Source organism: Podarcis liolepis (genome assembly GCF_965112155.1).
Source record: "Podarcis liolepis genome assembly, chromosome: 4".
Taxonomy (NCBI): Eukaryota; Metazoa; Chordata; class Lepidosauria; order Squamata; family Lacertidae; genus Podarcis; species Podarcis liolepis.
The window spans coordinates 1384710-1407148 of NC_139558.1; the positions used below are offsets into that span (position 1 = coordinate 1384710).

At 42.0% G+C, this 22439-nt stretch overlaps 1 protein-coding gene across 1 annotated transcript in view; it reads left to right on the forward strand.

Moving 5' to 3' along the window:
- Positions 1-16476, forward strand: part of LOC310706001 (endogenous retrovirus group K member 21 Gag polyprotein-like) — a 293977-nt gene extending 277501 nt beyond the window's left edge. Inside the window, exon 2 of the mRNA XM_083501260.1 lies at positions 16341-16476. The gene's annotated coding sequence lies outside the window, so the exon portion shown is untranslated. The remainder of the gene's footprint in view (positions 1-16340) is intronic.
- The last annotated feature ends 5963 nt before the right edge of the window (positions 16477-22439 follow it).

Below are 22439 nucleotides of genomic sequence, written 5' to 3' on the forward strand. Positions count from 1 at the left end.
TGTGCATACTGGAGGATGCTCAGAGTTCCGGGGGCTTGCAGGATCACCCCAGGGCATTTTTCCAACAAAGGGGTCCCACTATGCCTTCCTCCCTGTATTAGGAGCAACTAGGGAAGCTTCCAGTTCAGCTGGAACTTTTTATTTAGCAATGTTTCTTAGATCATATGTACCTCTGATACATAGTCTTGCCTGCTTACTGATGTCTTGTGTGGTCATGGAGCTGTAAAAATTCCACTTGGCCTTGTGATAAGAAATGTCTTTCAAATAGTTTATGGTGTTTAATGGAATTCACCTTATAGAGCATCAAATCTCAGTTGGCATTGGATTTTGGTTCCAGGTCAGTAGTCCTTCATTTCAGAAGAGCCCTTGGTCGATGAGGCACCATAAACAGAACTCTTCGTGAATGGAAACCTCATATAAACTCCCTCAATTGTTTCCATGACTCTCCAACAGTTGCCTGTTCTGCCATTCTATATATTTAGCTCTTCCAATTTAAGCCCTTGCCAATGGGCTAGTTTCCCCAAGTCATCCATCTTTATTTCATGCTTGTGAAAGTCATTTTGCCCAAACAAATACCATAATGAGTACAGGGTCACCTGCCATTATGCTCATGTTTGTTTAATTTAGTTCATTTCTTATATATAATTCATATATATGATTGTTTAAAATGATTTGTTCCCAATCCTCTGGAGGAGTTAAAGACAGTGTTTATTTCTGCTGAGGAGGTGTTTCCAGTGGTCTACAAGTTTATACTTTTACTAAGGCCAGAATAGCTTCTGAATTCTTATCCACACTCTTTCTAAGGAGAAAAGGAGACAATTGTTGTTTGTGCTACCTGTGTCATGCAACTCTTAACCCAGGGAGAGGAGGAAAAAGCTGATATAATGATGCTTTTATTCTCTCATTGTCCATATACCTTGGATTGGCTTGGGAGAATATAGAATTAGAGGTATTAGTAAAATGAAAATTATTAATTAAAGACAAACATTTGAGTCTTTCTTCAGAAAAAAAAGTATGGGTTGCTTGGAATGAAATTATAAACTTTAATGAATGTTCTAATGATTTTACATTAAGAAGAATTCATCTGTGAAAACAAAGTAGTTGTAAATTAAATCAAACATCTCAATAATAAACATCAGTAAAAGTACTGTAAGTAAATTAACCAGAACCAAATTGATAGTAAAGAACCCAGTTTTTTAATTGGATTGAAGATTTAAAATATGTATATTTTGAACACCAAATAAAATGCTTACATGGATAACTCAAATGTATTACCAGGATGATCTAATTCTTTTCCATTGCAGCTTTATCCTTGACAACAAATCAAGCAGATTTTCATCTGACAGACAATGAAGTTGGAACATCAGTGTTAGAAAAGCCTTAATCTTCTTTCTTTTCTTTTAAAGAAACATTCTTTTTAGTTGGAATCAAATAAAGTGTATTCAGATGATGGAAGTATACACAATAATTACATAAAAGGAAAGTTGAGAGAACTTGTATGGTGAGTCGCAGTGAGCCAAGCTGCTCCATCACATCCTTTCCACCAGTGGGCCTATCAAGATCATGGGGGCTGGCACTGGAAATACATTCAAGCCTGGCATGGGATGGGAATCTCCCCAGATGAACAGGGGCAGGGCTGTCAAGAGCCAGGGCAGAAGAAGTAGGGAGATGCTGCAGAATTTTGCCCAAATTCTTAGTAGCATGTCATGCATGTATCCTATCAGCAAGAAACAACTTGCAAAGTGTTGAAACCTCATCCACGTCAGATAACAAGAGGACTTTGTGTCTCAGTGGGAGGTTAGTATCTCTGCAGGCATCTGCAATGAAACTTTCAAATCAAATAAATACAACCACTCACTTTTCACTTTGGTCTTTTGCTTAATTTGTCTAAATACCCTGTGTCTCTCGTTAATCCCCACATTGTGTCAAATAAAACCATTTAGACAGCTTTGTCAAGTAAAATCTTATCAGAGGAATGCATTGATCAAAAGCTGACTGTTCAGATTGTCCCTCCTGCCCACATTGATACAAGTTCAGCCAAGATTTACCCAAGTCAGGCAACACTGAGTTGACCACTGGGCTGCAACCACTGTAGCTCTGCCTCAAGGAAACCCATATATTTGCCTCACTGACTGCCCCTCCCCTGAAAGTTCAAACTAAATCAAAACTTGCCTCTTTGTTGATGTCAGTGATGAAACTGGGCAGGGAGGCCATGAGTCCAACTTTCATGAGCAAAGATGGTAGAAAACCAAGGCTTCTCTCCATTTTTCAGGTTCAACATGGGCAGTGAATTGGGATACAAAAAGACATACTACACACTACTCAATGTATAGCATGCAGCTACATCATTTGTTTTTCTTAAATTAATTACAACTACAAAGGAAAGTTTATCCCTTCCTTCTCTAGCTGTGACCACCCAGGAAAATCACACATGGCTTCAAACCTCTTAGCCATCTCTGGAAATGGGTCAGAAAGAAAAAAAACCTCCTGCAATCTGTGACCATAATAACAGTAACACCCCTCCCCTAAAGATGCCATTAATGTAAGAAACCTATGATAGAACTTCTTTTATGTATGCTACAACAGCAGCAAGAATTCTCATTGCAAAGTATTGGAAGACACAAGATCTACCCACTCTGGAAGAATGGCAGATGAAGGTGATAGACTATATGGAATTGGCAGAAATGACTGGCAGAATCCGGGACCAGGAAGAAGAGTCGGTGGAAGAAGATTGGAAGAAATTTAAAGATTATTTACAGAAATATTGTAAAATTAATGAATGTTAGAATGATGTTGGATAGAAATTAAGTGGTTTCTAGCTGTAATGCTTTAAGAGAATATGAAAAAAGGCTTATAAATGGGTAAAAGCTTAATGGTAAGGATTTGCTGAACTAATAAATCTAAGTGGAATACAAAAAAGGGAGGTATGAGGAGGTCCGGGGAAATAAGCTTAAGGAAAATAAGAAACGGAAAATTAATGTGTTTTTAACTGTTTTTATTTTGTATTTTTCTTTTTCTTTTTCCATTTTTATTGTAATATGTTAAAAAATCTCAATAAATATCTTATAAAAAATAATAATGTAAGAAACCTAAGAAACTTAGGTACACAATGCACATCAATAACACATGTAGTTTGACACTACTTTTTTATTATTATTGCACGTGGAGGGTGTAGCCTTGGTGATCTAAGTGCCCTGCTGCAAGAGGGACATTGCAGACACCCAGCAAGTGCTGCTTTTTGGCCCCACCATCCTCTGACAGCCTCTCTGATATAGTTGCAACCGTCTGGGATGGTCTGAGGCAGCCAAATAAGTCTAGGCCACAGGAATGAATGCCAAAGTTTATCAGGCTTGCCTAGAAGGCTGGCCATTGGCAATTTGAATGAAAGTCTCAATGGAATGGAATATTGATTAGCTGTCAGGATCAAAGAACCCCCAGTGAAGAATAGGAAGTTGTCTGTTGAAGACATGCCAGCTGAGATGGAGGAAAGTGGGGAGGGAGACAATGGAATGCAAATAGCCAAAGAAACAAGCAGGCATTCAGTGGGTGAAAGTTAATGTGCTAGAGAGGGAATGCACAGGAAGCGACAGCTTGTCAAAGGGGGGGAGGGGAGTCTGTGAGCTTCCCAACCCACAGGAAGGGAGGACTTCAAGAAAGAGAACGGGAAAAGGACACACTTCCGTTTTTGCTCGAGAAGGAAGAAGAAAGAAAGTGAAATTTCAGTCGAGTCATCATGACTGTGATGGAAGCTGCTTGAAGAGAGCGCTCCCACCTGATGTGTTTTGTCTGGCAATAAACCAACCCTTTTAATTAAACAGACTCGTGTGTTATCAAGTGCCGCTGACATTAGCATCACAAAATTATCTACTAGATTTTTCTCTACTTTGGGATGGTAGGAGGGTAGGCCTAGAGGAAAGGCCAGTGTGTTGGTACTGTGAAGCTGGGTGTTATGACCTGGAATAGGACTTCTCATAGGCAGAGTACTCTGGAAACTGCAACTGTGAGGAGCAGACTAAGCCACTCCCTGGTCCAGCTAAAATGCATTTCTGTTGCTCAGAGCCTCCTCTGAACCCGAAGGAGACACCACTCCCCCCCCCCAGACCTCAAGGGCTGATATACAGACCCTTCTGGTGATCAAGACAGCCATGTGGAGAGGTCCCTCAACTGAAAGTCCCCTCGCCCAGAAAGAGCTCTTCAGCTGATCAGGAGGCAGCATTCAGCAGATGGGGCCTCCAGGCAACAGCAACTGGATCTGCTATAAAATGCACACAGCTGCTCTATGACCTCGTGTTTTAAAAATTATTTTTTATTAAAGGAGGCGGAGAAAAGTACATATTTTTTCTCCACTTTCAATTCATAGAGTCTTTTTCGCGGTTCGTTTGCATGTAGTGAGAGACACTTTTGTCATAGACATTTTGCAGTTGGGGGAAAAGAGAGGAGATGGGGGAAAGTGTTGTTCTTCCGTTCTGTTGCATAGAGTTAGTGGAGGGGTTTGTGTCAGCATCATGTGGCTACGTCCTTTGTGTGTGTGTGTGTGTGTGTGTGTGTGTAATTGGCATTGTGAGAGGTTGGGGGTCCAGAGGTAAAAGGAGTCTTGCTTTGGCCTGCTGCAGTCTTTTTGTTTCCAACCTGGCATCATGTGAGAGTTGCCTGTCTCACAGCAAAAATGCCATTCCTGGAGCCCATGCAAAGTTGCTCTGTATTGTTGTGGCTGTCATGTTGTTGCTGTTTGATTGTGTCAATTGTGTGGGTGTGGTTTTCCCTCTCTCAATCAATAATGTGATAATTTACCAAACCGTGTGGTTTCTCCCAGCAGTGGAGGAAGCTGCTCGTGCACCTGTGCAGCGCACCCAGGGGCGGGGTGAGCCACCCATAGGGACGGGGCGCACCGCAGGGCCTCCGGAGTCTGCCTGCCTCCTCCCACTCAGCCGCCCTACAGCTGGAGGGAGGCAGCGGCTGGACCGTTTCAGCAGCGCAGAGCCTGCGTGCGCCCAAGCCACCATGTCTCTCCCAGGAGAGACGCATGGCTCGGACACACTGCAGCTCATGCGGTGAGTGCCACCCAGCATTTTGTCACACACCCCAGTGGTGACACCTGGGGCGGACAGCACCCACCCTTCTTCTGCCCCTGGTTTCTCCCACTGTCCTTCAAGTTCTTGTTCCTGAGAACTTCTTGATTCTAAATATTCTTGAACTTCTTGATTCTAAATCATCTCACTAAAGCTTTGATTTATTGGGAACTGAAGATTTATTTGGCAACCTTTGGCCTTATCATGCTCTGGAGCTGTCTGCAAAGAGCCTGCAAATGTTAACTTATTTATTATTCACTCTTTAAACTTTCAAAATATAACATCCACGGAGTAATTTTTCATGTGTCAATTGACTACAAGAAGCCCACTGCTAATCCAAATTCGAGTCAGCCATGATGTCTGGTTCATGCAGTGTTTCTGTTTCTGGCTCAAAAGACCGGCTCTAAATGAATGACCCTTCTTATCTGAGTAGCATCCCATTAATGATGAGCATGCTTATACTTGGATCCAGGAAAAGCCAATCAATAATTAATTTAGGAGATCCAAAGTAATAATAGATCAGACTTAGGAAATCCACCCATATCTGGGACTAGTCAATATTCCGTCACGATGGTCTTTCTGTCAGATGCAGAGTAGCATTAATTCTAATGAGACAATGCATTTTCCCTGTGAATTAAATATTCTGGGTAAGTCAAATAGGTAGAATGGAGATGTAAGAAATCTTATTTTAATTTACAAATATAAAAGCAGAGCACAGTGGAAACAAGCAGACATCTCAAAGCAGGCAACAAATCTGCATCAGATTTAGAAAGAGGATTCCCACATGCCTTCAGTCAAAGCCCTTGTTTTGCCTTATATTACTCCTAATTTTTGCATCAGTGAACTCAAACCTTCCTTCCTAAACTGAAACTAACAAAGGGACTCCAAACAGTTAGTTTCGGATACATTTTAAGATAGCAGGAAGGGGAAAATTCCAATGCGCATTGCATTCTCAAAGCTCCATGGAGATCCCCAGATATCAAGAAACATTAATATAATGTTGCGTAATCTGTGGCTACTCAATCACATTATAAAGATGGACCAATTTATAATTTCAAAATTTAAGGACTATTTACAAAAATATCATAAGTTGTATGAATGTTAAAAACTGCACGATTTGGAAATGTTAGCTTCAGCGATTAGATTTGGTGAAACCGGAAAATAAGTTATAGAAGAAGAAGAAGAAGAGTTTGGATTTGATATCCCGCCTTTCACTCCCTTTAAGGAGTCTCAAAGCGGCTAACATTCTCCTTTCCCTTCCTCCCCCACAACAAACACTCTGTGAGGTGAGTGGGGCTGAGAGACTTCAAAGAAGTGTGACTGGCCCAAGGTCACCCAGCAGCTGCATGTGGAGGAGCAGGGAAGCGAACCCGGTTCCCCAGATTAGGAGACTACCGCTCTTAACCACTACACCACACTGGCTTTTCTTATAAGTAAGAAAAGGTTGAAATTTAAAGTAATACTATGATTGATTTAAAGTATAAGTAATTGATAAAAAGCATTTTAAATATAAAAGTATAATATTTGAAAGGTACAAACTAAGACATGAAATAAGGTAATAATTTGCTGACATTTTTATTGTAAAGAACGCATGGTGGGGGAGACGCGAGGAAGTCCAGTTGGTTATGGAAAAATGTTTTTGAAAATTGGATTATTTTTTCTTTTCTTTTTTCTTTGTTTCTTTTACTTTCTGTCTACGGCTTTTATATCTTTGACTGTGTATTTGAAAATGTAATAAAAATATTTATAAAAAAAATATATATAATTTCATTTTGTACTGCTGATGGGCTATGAGACAGTGAAAGCAGTATGATAGAAGGCATTGCATCTGCCTGGCAGACAGACTGAGGGCATTTGGGCCTTCACTCCCATCTGCCCTGCAAGGCATTGCAGTTCATTCTCTGTTATCATTCTCTGTTATGGGGGGGGGGGGATCAATAGTTTCCATTCTGTTGGCCTTTCTGGACAGGGCTCCTCCTCTCACCAGACCACCACCCACTCCCCACCACCACTACTGCCATTTACTCCTTCTTCCACCATATGTACTTTTTGTTGTTTTACCGCTATATGATAAAGCTGAGTATTATGTGGATATCAAAAACCTTGGGCAGGAGTGGGGTGGGCGGGCGGGTGGGACACATAAAATTCCATGAAAGTAGAAGTACAAGTTACACAGATTTCTATGTATCACATCATTACTCTGCATTTGTAACCAGCAAATTCCACATAATCATTCAGATAACAGATTTGATTACAATGCTCTGTTATGACCATTTCTGCTGTAATATTAATGTGAAATAAAGCACAAGAGGGTGCAAAAGCTATTTGAAGAGAGTCCAATGTTTGTTTGAGTGGCTATTTGTCTTTTTAAAATGGTTTATAGATGTTTACTTCATTCCAGTGAAAATGCTACCTTTTTAGAAGTTTTAAGAAAATTATATTGCTTCTGGAACCATTTGATGTGATTTAGGCTGAAGTTATACGTTCAGCTTTGTATATATTATTTGTAAAAATGAAATTGGGCTGTCTGACGTTACAAAGCAAGAGAAATATTGGAGGAAATCAACAACTAGGAAAGGGGGAAAAGAGAGCCAAATAAGGGATTGTTGAGGAAACGAACATAAAGATGAGGATTGAGGGTATTGTGCTTTGACCTGTTGGAATGTAATATAAATATGCTGTCTAAAATGTATAAAATATTGTTGGAATGGGAGACAAAGGATGAGTGAGTAAAATCCTCAATGATACACTGGGCAATAGATACGGGTCATATTATAGTCATGGAAGCATGGGAACAATTGTGGAATAGGGATATAACATATACAGCATGCTATGGTTTAAGAGAAAATTATATGAAAATGATACATTGATGGTATCTAACACCAAGTAAACTGGCAAAAATGTATAAAACTAAATTTAGAAATGTTGGAAATGTAAAGAGAAAGAAGGTTCTTTTTATCATATGTGATGGTATTGTAGTAAGGTTAAGGTTTACTGGGAAATGATATACAATGAAATGAAAAGGATGTTTAAAATAACGTTTGTAAAGAAAAACACACCAGAAGCCTTTTTCTTGGGAATTATAGGGATAGAACTACCTAAATTGTGTAGAAATTTGTTCATGTATGTGATTACAGTTACTTGCCCAAAAATGGAAAGAAGAAGAAGTCCCAGCAAAGGAAGAATGGATACAAAAAACTTACGGAATATGCAAAAATGGGAAAACTTGCAGGAAGAATAAGAAATCAAGATAACAAACTTTTTATATTATAATGGAAATGGTTTATTGAATGTTTAGAGATATATTGTAAACAGATAAAAACACTGGCAGGATTATTGTAATAACCTGCCGCTACATAAGAACATATATATAAAGAAGATAAATAAGTTAAATTGGATATGCAGAAGATATTAAAAATAAATTTAAGGAACCGCAGAAAGAGGGGGAAGGAAGTCAAGTTTTAAAATGTCAAACCGATTGTGAAATCAGTGAAATGTATATATCTCTAAAGTATATTTTTTAAAAAGAAGAAGAAGAGAGTATAACGATAAGGGCGTATAAGGGTGGAATCAATGAAAGCATGTAAAACCTTTTCCCAAGATGATAAATTCAAGCTGTGCAAAGTGTGAGCAATGGGGGGAGATATGTGGGTGAAATCTAACATTGGACAAGTGCCCTTTCACTCATCCAACAGGACTTCACCTTCCTCTCCTGATTGTCTCTGAAGGATCCCCCAACCCTCGGGTGCAGCTTTAAGGAGCAGGAGAGCTGGGGCAGGGATGGCATTGAATTAAGTCCGTGATTTCTGTATGCAACTTCCTGAATGTGTGAGGACCCTTGGTTCTGAAAAGCAGCATTAAAAAAAAAAAAAGCTAATGTGGGGTGTGCAGGGAATTAAGAGAATATGGTGGTGCCATGTATTAAGGAGACATTTGTTTTCTGTTCTTCAGTTCTGCAAGCACTGAAACATTCCAGAGTTGGTGCTGCAGGGTTTTTGGAGGCAAATTCACAGGAGACCTATTGGCTGTTTTATTTCTAAATTTACGTGTTAATTTTCAAATACAAGGATTGAATGGCTGAGCAGTCAAAGGGCCTCTCTAGACATCACTTTTATTTCTCATCCATGATGATTTGTGCTTATGATGCCATTTGGACAATCCTAAGCAGTCCAGTTTTCAATACTATGTATGCATACCACTTTATTTCTAGTCACTGTGTATGCTGTAACTTCCTGTTCAAATACCGTAATTTTTCATTTCACAAATGTGTGTGGGGGCGGGGGGGGGGGGCACTTCTGTATTGTGGTAGGCCTTGGGGAAGCAGTACAGAACAACTAACAAAGCAGAATAAATCCACTGCTAATGCACTATTATTGTACCAAGAAAACACTCAGAAAAATTAAATTATTTTTTTTAAAAAAATTATTAGTATTTTTCCACCCAACAACACCACAAAAGATATCGAATAATAACAATACACAAAACACAAAACTAACATTCAAAAAACAAACAAAAAACAAATCCATATCTTACAAGTTAATAATATAAACACTAAAAAGAAAAACAAACATTGACTTCCACCAATCCCACAGCACCTCCTTTATCTCTCATTGTGTTTTCCTGTTTTCCTGTTTTCCTTATTATCTCTATCCTAACAACTAAATATAAATCCCTCTTTCTTATCCTTTCACTTCACAAGGTTATTCCAGACTCAGCCAGATTTCTGTCCTCGAACCTTGACTTTTAAAGTATTCATTTAGGCACTCCCATTCTTTTTTTTACTTCACTTTCACAAAAAAATGAATTTCAATAGGGACAAATGTCAGGTTCTGCACTTAAGCAGGAGGAGCCAGATGCACAAATATAGGATGGGGGACACCTGACTTGCTAGCAGTGCATGTGAAGAGGATCTTGGGGTCGTGGTGGACCACAAGCTGAACTAATGGTTTGTGTGTTTAGGATTTGTGTCTCTGATGTGAGATTGTGTCCCTGTGTTAAAGGTGTCTTGTGATCATGCCCACTTTTAGAGCACCCATTTTGGTATTCAGCATGCCCAAGGATTTAATTTTGCCCCCCTCCTCCAGGATTGGTGAATGCAGTCCATGGGCAAAAATATCCCCAGCATGATTACTCCCTGCACATAGAAAATTTGGTTGCAGCCTCCAGCTGAGTTTGGGTGAAACAGCTGTGGGTAAAGGAACTGTAGGAAACCCAGTCATTCAGTAAAAATATTTAGTTTCCAAACACTGGATTGCACCAACAAACTTGTTTCTGAGTGTTTTATTTTTAACGTGTTTTCAAATATGAATTATGCTTCTCAACCTAGAAAAATTGTGAGTGCTTGGTAGGGAATAGGGAGGTGAGAAGGGCCAGGCAGCAGGGATCAAATATATATATTTTTGTCTTGTGCTTTGCAGCCTATATGCTCATTAGTCTCCTCTCCAACGAATGCTTCATGGAGAACGGTGGGAGAGCTGAAGGCGGACACCTTAATTTAACTTTCCCACCTATATTGGAGTGAGCTGCATCTAATCCCTACGCAAACAGCATTCTGCCTCACAATGGGGAGCTCTCAGAATGAGAGGAAATGCAGCACAGTTTGGAAGAAAATCTGGAGAGTGAAATACAGAATGCTTAAAATACTTGATTAAGTGCCAGTGCTGGGCTTAGTCAATTTTACCATGAGATTTTTCAAAGTTCTGCACAGAGTTAGTTTCCTGGACCTCACATACAGAGCAGGAGTTGAACAATTCAACCTGGTACTTTCAAGTTTCAGGCTTCTTGTAATTTTCAAAGGCATAACTTGACTTCCAATAGTTTGAGTCTTTCTCAGGCTCTATACAGTTTAGATTATTTTCCCCTGCCTTCTTGGTGGGTCAAAGGGCATTAAGACCTGGTCTCATTTCCCCATCTTGCTGTACAAAAGAACAAGAGCAATGATGAGAGCTATGTCAGAATATTAGTCTATTTGCATTCACTAAATAGCAGAGCTGTGCAGTGATTGTGTCCCCTTTGCACCCCTGAAATGTGTGGCTGTAGATTTTTCTGACCCCCTTCATGGATCTCTGCCTTGCCGTGGCGAAGGGGCTTGAATAACTCAGAGAAGCTATGAATAATGCTGTGCAGGGCCACCCAAGATGGACAGGTCATAGTGGAGAGTTTTGACCAAACGTGATCCACCTGGAGCAGGAACCAGCATGCCACTCCAGTATCCCTGCCAAGAAAACTCCATGGACAAAGACAACTGGCATATAAAATTTATGACGCTGGAAGATGAGCCCCTCAGGCCGGAAGGCGTCCAACATGCTACTGAGGAAGAGCGGAGGACAAGTACAAGTAGATTCAGAGCTGATAAAGTGGCTGGGCCAAAGCCGAATGGTCGCTCAGTTGCGGATTTGCCTGGAAGCGAAAGGAAAAAACTTTGAGAGACTATTTTGAGATAAATATGAACACTACTGTGGAAAAAAGAGTAATCTGGGACGCAAGTAAAGCGGTTATGAGAAGATTTCTGATACAACAGAATGCAATTAAGAAGAGAATTCAAAATGAGAAAAAATATAAAATTCTGGGAAAAATAAAGGAAGGAGAGAAGAAACTGAGGGCGAAACCAAAGTCGCAGGAGATTTTGAAAGAGATAAAGTTATATCAAGTACAATATATGAAAATGACGAATCAGGAAATAGAATGGAAGATCAAACAAATGAGACAAAAGACATTTGAATCAGCAAATAAGTGCGGAAAACTGTTGGCTTGGCAGATGAAAAAAAGACAAAAACTTAACACCATTACGAATTTGGAAGTGGAAGGAAAGAATATACAGAATCCAGTGGAAATTAGAAAGTGCTTCCAGAGGTATTTTAAACAACTATATACACAGGACTTCTGAGGTGGTGCCATCGGTAATGGCTGCTTCCCTTTGGCTGCTTCGAAAGAGAAAAAGTGTGTTTCATTTATTAAAAAAAGAACAACTGGACTTGATTTGTTTACAAGAAACACATATAACAAGGGCACACAGGAAGCTACTGATTAATAAAAGATTGGGACAGGAGTTTATCTCATCTGACAAAGTTAAAAAAAGAGGAGTTGTGATTTATGCAAAGGAGAGGCTATCACCGAAATTCATCTTTAAAGATGAGCAAGGAAGATTTTTGGCAATTGAAATTCAAGTACAAGGAGAGAAATTTTTGATTGTAGGAATTTATGCACCGAACAAGGGGAAATCTCAATTCTATAAAAAGTTGCATGAGACTTTACTGGACTAATTGGACTATAATTTGATCTTGATGGGGGACATGAAGCGTACATTACACTTATACCGAAAACAGAGACTGAAAAGACACAGCTCAAGAACTACCGCCCCATATCACTGCTTAATGTGGATTATAAAAATTTTGCAGATATTTTGGCTAAAAGATTTAAAAAGGTATTAGCAGAAGAAATTCATAAAGATCAAGTGGGCTTTCTCCTGGGGAGACACTTGTCTGACAATACGAGGAACATAATTAATATCTTAGAAAAACTCCAAGTGAAGATTAATACTAAAGCAGTTCTGATATTTGTGGATGTGGAGAAAGCCTTTGACAATATTTCTTGGAGTTTTATGAAGAAGAATTTACAGGGGATGGGGGTTGGTCAAGGTTTTGGAAATGGTACAGGTGCAATTTATTCAGAACAGAAGGCTAAATTAATTGTGAATAACGTAGTGACGGAAGAATTTAAGATTGAGAAAGGAACACGACAAGGTTGCCCAATCTCTCCATTGCTTTTTATATCGGTCCTGGAGGTTTTGTTAAATATGATTAGAAGGGACCAATTGGTTAAAGGTATACAAGTGGGAGCTAAACAGTACAAACTGAAAGCATTTGCTGATGATTTGGTATTGACTTTACAGGAGCCAGAATCTAGTACTAAAAGAGTACTGGAATTGATTCAAGAATTTGGTCAGGTAGCAGGCTTTAAGCTGAACAAGATGAAAACTAAGGTTTTAGAGAAAAATCTAACTGAGATTGAGAGAGATAAGTTTCAGAAGGAGACAGGATTAACACTGGTTAAGAAAGTGAAATATTTAGGGGTTAACATGACTGCTAAGAACGTGAATTTATTTAAGGATAACTATGAAAAATGTTGGACTGAAGTGAAAAAAGGACTTAGAGATATGGTCAAATTCGAAGTTATCACTATTAGGCCGAATTGCTGTGATAAAAATGAACTTATTGCCAAGGATGCTGTTTTTGTTTCAAACATTGCAAATTTTGGACAAAATGGACTGTTTCAAGAAGTGGCAGAGAGATATCTCTAGATTTGTCTGGCAGGGCAAGAAGCCTTGTATAAAATTTAAAATATTAACAGATGCTAAAGAAAGAGGTGGATTTGCCCTGCCAGACCTTAAACTTTATTATGAATCAGCCGCTTTTTGTTGGCTGAGAGAATGGATGCTTCTTGATGTGGGAGCCATGAAGCCATGGCAAAGGCTTGTATCGCCACCTGGTGCCTCACTGACCTCGGTGACGCTGCATGTCCGTGCCTTGCAGTGTATTAAGTGCATAACCTTATATGGAGTTATGTTCCCCCTCTGGGCAGTAATTACCTTATATGGTGATGGGTGTTGTAAAGCCATGATTGGGCATGTAACGTGAGACATTGGCAGACGGCCATGCAGGCAGAGAGACGAAGGATAATTAAAAATATACCGGAGAGGAGAGAAGTTCGAATGAGCTGCCCTCCACCCTGAAAATACTGCTGTCTCTCTGTGTGTTTTTTCTATGCTGTGCACCATTTGTGATGGCTGGTTTCCGTCAAGTGGTGCCCTGTGTGAGGCTAACTAAAAGAAAACCGTGTGAGGCTAACTAAAAGAAAACTGTGTGAGGCTGACTTAAAGGAAACCGTGTGAGGCTTTTCGATCCACACAACGGACACCATCGACTCTCCACACCCGGCAAGGGTTACAAGCGCTACACATCTTAGGATCCTGGTGAGTCGATCCCTTTTATCTTGATTTTGGAAAAATGGGCAGCTCCTTGTCTATTCCACAACAGAAATTTTTAAAAGACTTAAAATTTCTCCTCTCCTCCAACAAATTGGAAGTTCCTGAGGGTGATTTGATACAGCTTATTCTGGCCATCGATGAACATTGCCCCTGGTATCCCCAAGATGGAACTTGGGAATTAAAACACTGGGACAAAATTGGAGCACATTTTCACGGGCACCCTAGCATCGGCATTCGAGTTCTGAATGCATGGTGCAAGGTTCATTACGCCATGGGCTCTTTATCACCAAAAAATATCTCCATGGCCGCATTGCCAACATCACCTCCGGCTTCTTTAATTCAGCCTGCTGTGTTGCCATCTGCTCCGGCACTTGCCTTGCCAGCACCACCAGACCCCAAGCCTCCGGACTATAGTTCCTCGCCAGAGGATTCAATTCTTAAAAAATATCATGGTCTGGTTGGCAATGATCCTGTTCCTTCACCAACAGAACCGGCTACTCCTTTTCAACATGCAGTTCTTGCCTGTTCCTTATCTCAGGATACTGTGGCATTTCCCGTTATAGTGCCCCCTGCTGGCGCTCCAGCAGGAACCCAAGCCCAACATCAACCTTTTGACTTTAAGATCTTGAAAGAGTTGCAGCAGTCAGTAAAGACCAATGGACTCCAAGCCCCATATACGCAGGCGCTTTTGGAAGCCACATTCGCCCAGCTTTTGGTCCCTGATGACATAAAGCTTCTGGGCCGTACGGTGCTATCTCCATCAGCGGGCGTATTGTTTGCCCACGAATGGGAAACCGCCTGCCGTGCTTATGCTCTGGCTTTATTACAACAAGTCAGAGGGAATAACCCTAACGTTACCCTTGCAGATGTCCTAGATGCCATGATGGGGTGTGGTCTCTTTGTTCAGGCTTCAGTGCAAGCCACACTGCTGCAGATCTTATTGAGGGATACTGCTCTTGCTGCAAAAGAAGCAATGAGAAAAATTCCAGAACCCACCAGTATTCAGTCTAGATGGGGTTCAATCAGGCAAGAACCAAGAGAGTCATATTCTTCCTTTATGGACAGGCTGATTATAGCAGTGAGTCGCCAAGCTGATAATCTTGAAGCCAAACAAGTAATTATCAAACAATTGGCCTTTGAAAATGCAAATGAGGATTGTAAAGTTGCATTGAGACCAATAATACACAATCCTACCACAGACACAGCAGCCATGCTTCGCATTTGTCAGTCTGTAGGTACAGCCACCCACAAGGCTCATCTGCTGGCGGCAGCGCTAAATAAAAACCAGCCTGTAGCCACCAATAAAACTTGTTTCCAGTGTGGCAAACCAGGACACTTTAAGGCGCAATGCAGATCCACGCAACAGCCCCGGCGTCCTTCTACCAAATGTCCAATCTGCAAAAAAAGGCTTTCATTGGGCCAATCAATGCAGATCGCTTCCCCAAAACCAACAGCAGGGTCAGCACACTGCCCGAAATCAGCAAGGACAACAGCAGGGAAACCGGCAGCTGGGCCCACCCCAGGCCCAGATAAACCAATAGGGGACCCCCCGGAGTCTAGGGAAACAGCACCATGGCTTTGCCTGACGCAGGACGTGGAATTCCATTTACCTTTCTGCCCTTTAAAGACTCATGTCCTCGCTGAAGCAGGGTTAGACAATCATGCCACTTGCCTGGTATTGCCTTTATTATCCACGCAAGCAGCAGGAATTCATGCGGTACCGATGTTAACACACGGACCATATGTGAATTTCCCTGAGATCACGCTATACGTGGATCGTCCATGCAGATACAGTCAAATACTCCAGTGGCAAAATTATCATCTTCCTCCCATCTGAACAACCACCCCTGATTGCAGCAGCCATGGACATTACAGCCTCACACCCTTCTGTGTCTTTGACAGTGGGAGGTCGGCGCATTGTGGGGGTAGTGGACACAGGAGCAGATGTAACAGTTGTAGCGAAATCTGCTTGGCCATCCAGTTGGCCCACTTGTCCAGCCACACAAGTTATGGGTGTGGGAGGTGAATCACAGGCACGGCGCAGTGTCCACCCAATTTTCATCCAAAGCAATAGCGGGGTTCAGATCACCCTCTATCCGTTGATAATGGACATTCCAGTTTCCTTATGGGGGTGCGATATTTTGGCCATTGCAGACACCAAATTGGAGTCAAATTTATTCTAAGGTCCGCCCCTGCACTTCCACGTACGGCATTGCCATTACGATGGATCACTAATACCCCGGTGTGGGTAGAACAGTGGCCCCTACCAAAAGAAAAATCCGCAGCGGCGGCCCAGCTTATTTCTGAACAATTGACTTTCGGCCACATTGAACCGTCCCCCCTGGAACACCCCAATTTTTGTCATTAAAAAGAAATTGGGGTCTTGGCGTCTTCTTCAGGATCTGAGAAAAGTCAATGATCAAATGCAGCCAATGGGGACCTTACAACTTGGCATGCCAAATCCAAATATGCTCCCGCGTGAATATCAGTTGGCGGTGATTGATTTAAAGGACTGTTTCTTTTCCATCCCACTGGTTCCAGCAGACAGGGAACGGTTTGCCTTTACATTGCCAGTATATAACAATTCGCAGCCCACCCAGGGATATCAGTGGGTTGTCCTGCCTCAGGGCATGCGGAACTCCCCTACACTTTGTCAACATTTTGTGGGGGAAGCATTGAAACCTTTCCGCATGCACCACCCAGAGGTGATATGTTATCTTTACATGGATGACATCTTAATAGCTGTGAAGAAACTCCCGCCCGCTATTTTTCAAGAACTTTCTGCCACATTGGCGGAAGCGGGACTCTGCGTAGCGCCTGAAAAAATTCAATTGATGTTGCCCGCCACTTACTTGGGACATAAAGTCACTGCACAAGCAGTGCTGCCTATTGTTCCCCAATTGACTATCCCTTCAAGCATGAAGCTTGTGGAATTACAGCAACTTCTTTGAAGTTGGGCTCGCTCTTTCCTTGCATTACCCACCAGTACATTATCACCATTGTTTTCGGCGCTCGCGGGACACAAGGATCCAGCAGATGTAATTCAGGTCACCTCGGCAATGATCACTGCATTACAAGCCGTTAACCAGCACCTGCGATCTACTCTCGTGGACAGGATCACAGAAGCCTCTGCACACAAGCTGCATCTGGCAGTGTTTGCCACACCATTGTTGCCAACAGGAATTTTATATGCTCAGATGGACAAGAGGAAGACTATCTGCATTATAGAATGGCTACATTTGCCACATACCCCACCAAAAAACATTTATTCAGTAATTGAATCCACATCAGACATTGTCATTAAAGGACGTTCTCGCGCCATGGCCTTGAGCGGTTTTGATGTTGCATCAATTTATTTGCCTTTCTCACAGACTGAACAGCAGCATTTATTGATCACTAATGCTGCCGTGCAAATCGCCTTGGCTGATTTTATAGGTGTCATAATTTTCAACCTCCGAAGGATGACCGTTTGACTTTTCTGACACAAGTCACCTATGTTTTGGCCACCCCCTTGTCTCTCACACCTCTTCCCTCTGCATTGACCCTCTTCACAGATGGAACAAAAAGTAGGGGGGGGTGACATGGGAGGAGGGAGGAAAATGGAAATGTTTATTTACCCCTCCACAGTCTTCTGCTCAGCGAGCTGAGCTAGCGGCTGTGATTCTTGCCTTTCAATCCTTTTCTGCTCAACCTTTCAATTTCATTGTGGATACTCAGTATGTATATTGCCTTTTTGCTGTTTTACCAATATCTTATGTAACTCCTTCCTTGGATTCTGACTTGTTTTCTTTGTTTCTTGCCCTGCAAGCCTTACTTCAGCACAGAGAGTTCCCTTATTATGTTGCACATCTTCGCTTCCACACATCACACCCAGGGTATTTAGCAGAGGGCAATGCAAGAGCAGATGCAGCGTTGAGGGACATTTCTGCCTTTTCTCTCTTTTCTGATCCTGTACTATGTCATAACACCTTTCACCTCCCTGCGAAAGCATTGGCAAAGCAGTTTTCTATTCCTTTGGCCCAAGCAAGGGATATTGTTTCCCAATGTGCTTCTTGTTCTAAATCACCGTTGGCCATTCTTTTTGATGCTGTCAATCCTAGGGGCACGTCTGCATTGGCATGTTGGCAGATGGATGTCACACACACATCTGTGTTGGCTCCACTCTCCAAGGTTCACCTCACGGTGGACACCCACTCTGGATTCATATGGGCTACGCCCATGAGGGGGGAAACAGCTCATCATGTGATCCAGCACACTATTCACTGTTTCTCAGTCATGGGTAAACCTGCACGCATCAAAACTGATAATGGTCCAGCATATATTTCTAAAACATTTTCTGAATTTTGTATGTTATGGAATGTGAAATTAACTCATGGTATACCCTTTAACTCCACAGGGCAAGCGATAGTGGAAAGAGCGCACCTGACGTTCAAAACACTGTTGATTAAGCAGCTTGGCGGCTGAAGCATACCAACAGCAGATATCCCTTCGGCAGTTCACCAAGTTCTTTTTGTACTTAACCATCTTTTATATCCACCCATACCGCCGCTGAATTGCATTTTAGGAAGGAGGAGGCACTCCCCCGCCCCTTGGTGGTGTACCGACGCTTGCCTGATCCCACGTGGCATGGACCTGTCCCGCTGATCACGTGGGGACAAGGGTACGCGGCAGTGGACGTCGAGGACAAGCCTTTGTGGGTTCCAGCTTGATGTGTACGGCCATGGCGAGTCCCTTCAACTGCGGAAGTGCCTTCCTCACCATCTGCCTCGCCATCCTTTGCTGCACCGTTATACAAGGAAGAGAAGCAGACGACCCAGTCCAGTTGAACCCACCATATTTCACCTTATCAGCTGGCAAGCCGCTGCCGTCAGAATTCTACTCTGGCTGGCAGTATCCACAGCTCAGCCACTCTCGAACTAGAAGAACAGCATTGTTGAATCAGACTCTTAGGGGAGAAAATTTTCATAAGATTTAGAGGGATAATATTTTTGTACAAGATATGATTATGTTTGCCAGTTTATTACATGCTTCTAAATGTTGGTTGTGTATGCATATGCCCCCTTTTGACCATCGTTCAGGCTTAATGCTTCATGGTGTGCCTGTTAATGGATCTTTTCAATTTACAAATGTTATATCCCCTAACCAAACTTTTTGGCCTCCAGTACAATTGACCCTCCATGAGCCTGCCCCCATTTGTTTTCAAATTAAAGAGGTAAAAGAATCATGGGGCATATATCCAAACTGTCAATATACATTGAATTTCACTTTTAATAGCTCTTGTTCTCTTACAGGAACATACAGTGACCAATCTCAGTGCTATAGGAGTGACACCAGTGCATGGCTAAAAACTAGAAAGGAAGCCTACCATGCGGCTTGTGGAATTTCAAGTTTCCTTGTATTCAGTCAGATAACCGGGACCACCCAGCCTAGAACTGCTTTCTTTGAAAGGCTGTTACTCTCCAAAATATTCTCACCTGAGATTCTTCCACTGGAGAGGACAGAGACTGCACCAGGGCCCATAATGTATGAAAAGCATGTTCCATACCACTAGGCAATGGGTCTCCACTTAAAGAAAGGCATGCAAAATTTCTCAGGGTGTGCTTCTTTGATCCCAAAGCTGCCTCTAAATTTCACTTGCTCAGGTGAGACATTTAAAAAAAAAATAGGGAAACCCAAGGTGATTTGCTAAGCTGAGCAATATTTATCAGCCTACTTCCACCCATCCTTACTTGCTGCCCTGAGCAACACCATAGAATCATAGAGTTGGAATAGACCACAAGGGCCATCGAGTCCAACCCCCTGCCAAGCAGGAAACACCATCAGAGCACTCCTAACATATGGTTGTCAAGCCTCTGCTTAAAGACCTCCAAAGAAGGAGACTCCATGAGAGACTCTCAAGCAGAACCATCCTGGGTTAGGTGTAAGGCAACCCAGAGGCAAAGGGGACAGGCAAAGGCTGATTCTAGTGCATGGTGGCCGCAGTGACCAGTCTAGAGTGAGAGAAATAATGGGAGAGAAAGTACAGAAGGGAAGAGCCCCAGAGGGAGAGCCTGGGAGAGCCAACCCAAGGATTGCGAAGGCCCCCCCTCTTTCTCACGGGCAAGGCTCTGGTTACCAGAGAGGGTTGCTGTGCAGCTTCACATCCTACCCAGGGCATCAGACTCTCCTCCATGGAAGGAACAGGGTGCTTCGAACAGCCTCACAGTTTGTATGGACTCGCATGAAGCATAGAAAAGCCCCCAACAATCTCAAATGCTCAAATGATGCAGCCTTTTGGGGAGCAAACAGTGGGGCGGGGTGCAAGCCTGGGGCAATGTACTTGAAGATGGGCTAGACCAGACTCAGGATTTCACCTTGTGTCTTAAGTCAGGGGGGAAGTTAAAATGTCGCGAGGAAAAGTCCCTAAGCAACCCAAAGGTTGTAAATGGTTTGTTTTGTTTTTATTTGCATACACCAGTGTTTGCTCTGTAAACTGGCCCTTCTCTGAAGATGATATTCCAGCAAGTAATCATTTCTACCCTGAATACTCCTCCTATGTGACACTGATCTACATATGGTTGCTGTCTTCACCCGAGATTGTAATTCAGTTCATTCTTCCTATTATTTGTGAAGCATCTATTTTTTGCGGTGGCTGTTCTTTTATTTCAGGCCATTTTGGGCCTTGATGTCCCCCTCCTCCTGAATGCCAACAGAGAAAGGGCACAAAGAGCTCTCATTTATTGCTAATATTCCACATTGATTTGGTTTACATAATAGTCAGGTCCTTTGCTTCCTTCTTTGTTATGTGTCTGAGACAAGAAAGGAGACAGAATTTTCCAAAGGTATCACTTCCTCTCTTCCTTCTGCTGAAGACATTAAAATCTGTGCTTCATGCATGCCTTTCAGACAGTGACTGTGTTGCAGATGAGATGTTCCAGCGACAGGTGGTGGTGGTGCATTTGTTAAAGCAGACCATTTGTTGTGTTATTAAGACAAACAGAGGTATTTGCACATCACATATGAGGTAATTCCAGATCATGGCTACTGTTCTAATCCTGGGAGCCTTTGGGTTTGTATTCAAACTCGTAGCATATGCCAGGTGACTTGAAATCTAAAGAGAGAAAAATGATGGAAGATAAAAACATTTCCACTTCATTAAGCAAGCTTATTCCACAAGAGCAATAGCTGGCATAGTCTGGGGAAATCTCAACAATTGCTTGAGCTTTTTCCAGCAGTCAGAATTTCAGTTAGCATGGTCCCTGGCACTTTAGGTTAAGAGACAGGGGCCTGATCACTGATGAAATGGCAAAGCTGTATCTGGCTCTCACATCTTCCAACCGAAGGTGGTGGTGGGGAACTCATGGTGGACCTCACTGGTGGAGGGAATGTGGCTGCTGAGTGCAATGGAAGCTCTGGGAAAGTGGTGGGAACATTTCCCTACTTAGCCTCATGGCTCCCTCATGTGATCTTGGAACACAGATGGTGAGTTTGACTCTCTTGTCAAATAATATCATGTCTGGATGATGGACCACTGGAAAGGGAAGCAGGCTAAAACCATATTCTTGAGTTTCTTAGACCGTATAATTAGACCTAAGATGAGAGAAATGAGGCAGGGAATGGAGGGAAGAAACAAGGAACTTAAGTTGTGATAATATTGGAGAATCCTTAGACCCTCTTGATGAAGTGATACCATAAGAATCAGCTCCCAGCTGCTTTTGAACTAAGCATGCCAATGTTGTCTTTGCTACCCCATCTCTTTTCCATACCTGCATGAAAACATTACACTTAGAGTAGCCATAAAATTTCACCCAAAAGAAAATTTATTGTAAAATTGACCAATTTGGTTCCCAGTATTTAGTACCTTCACATTCTGCAAAAAATAAAAACAAGAAAAACCAGAGGGATTTGCATGACCTTAACAGGTTGGAGAATGGGGCCCAAACTAAAAAAATGAATTTCAATAAGGGCAAATGTAAGTTTCTGCACTTAGGCAAGAAGATGCACAAAAATAGGATGGGGGACACCTGACTTATTAGCAGTACATATGAAAAGGATCTAGAGGTCATGGTGGACCAGAAGCTGAACATGAGTCAGCAGCATGAAGCAGCAGCAAAAAAAGCTAACACCATTCTAGGCTGTATCAACTGAATTCTTGTGTCTGGAACTAATAGTTCCACTCTATTCTGCCTTGGTCAGACCACACCTGGAATACTGTGTCCAGTTCTGGGTGACAAAATTTAAGAAGGATGTTGATAAGTTGCAATGTCAGCAGAGGAGGGCAACCAAGATGTTTAGACTGGAAAAGAGGCGATTGAGAGGAGATATGATAACCATGTTCAAATATCTAAAGGGCTGTCACACAGAGGATGGAGCAAGTTTGTTTTCTCCTGCTCTGGAGGGTAGGA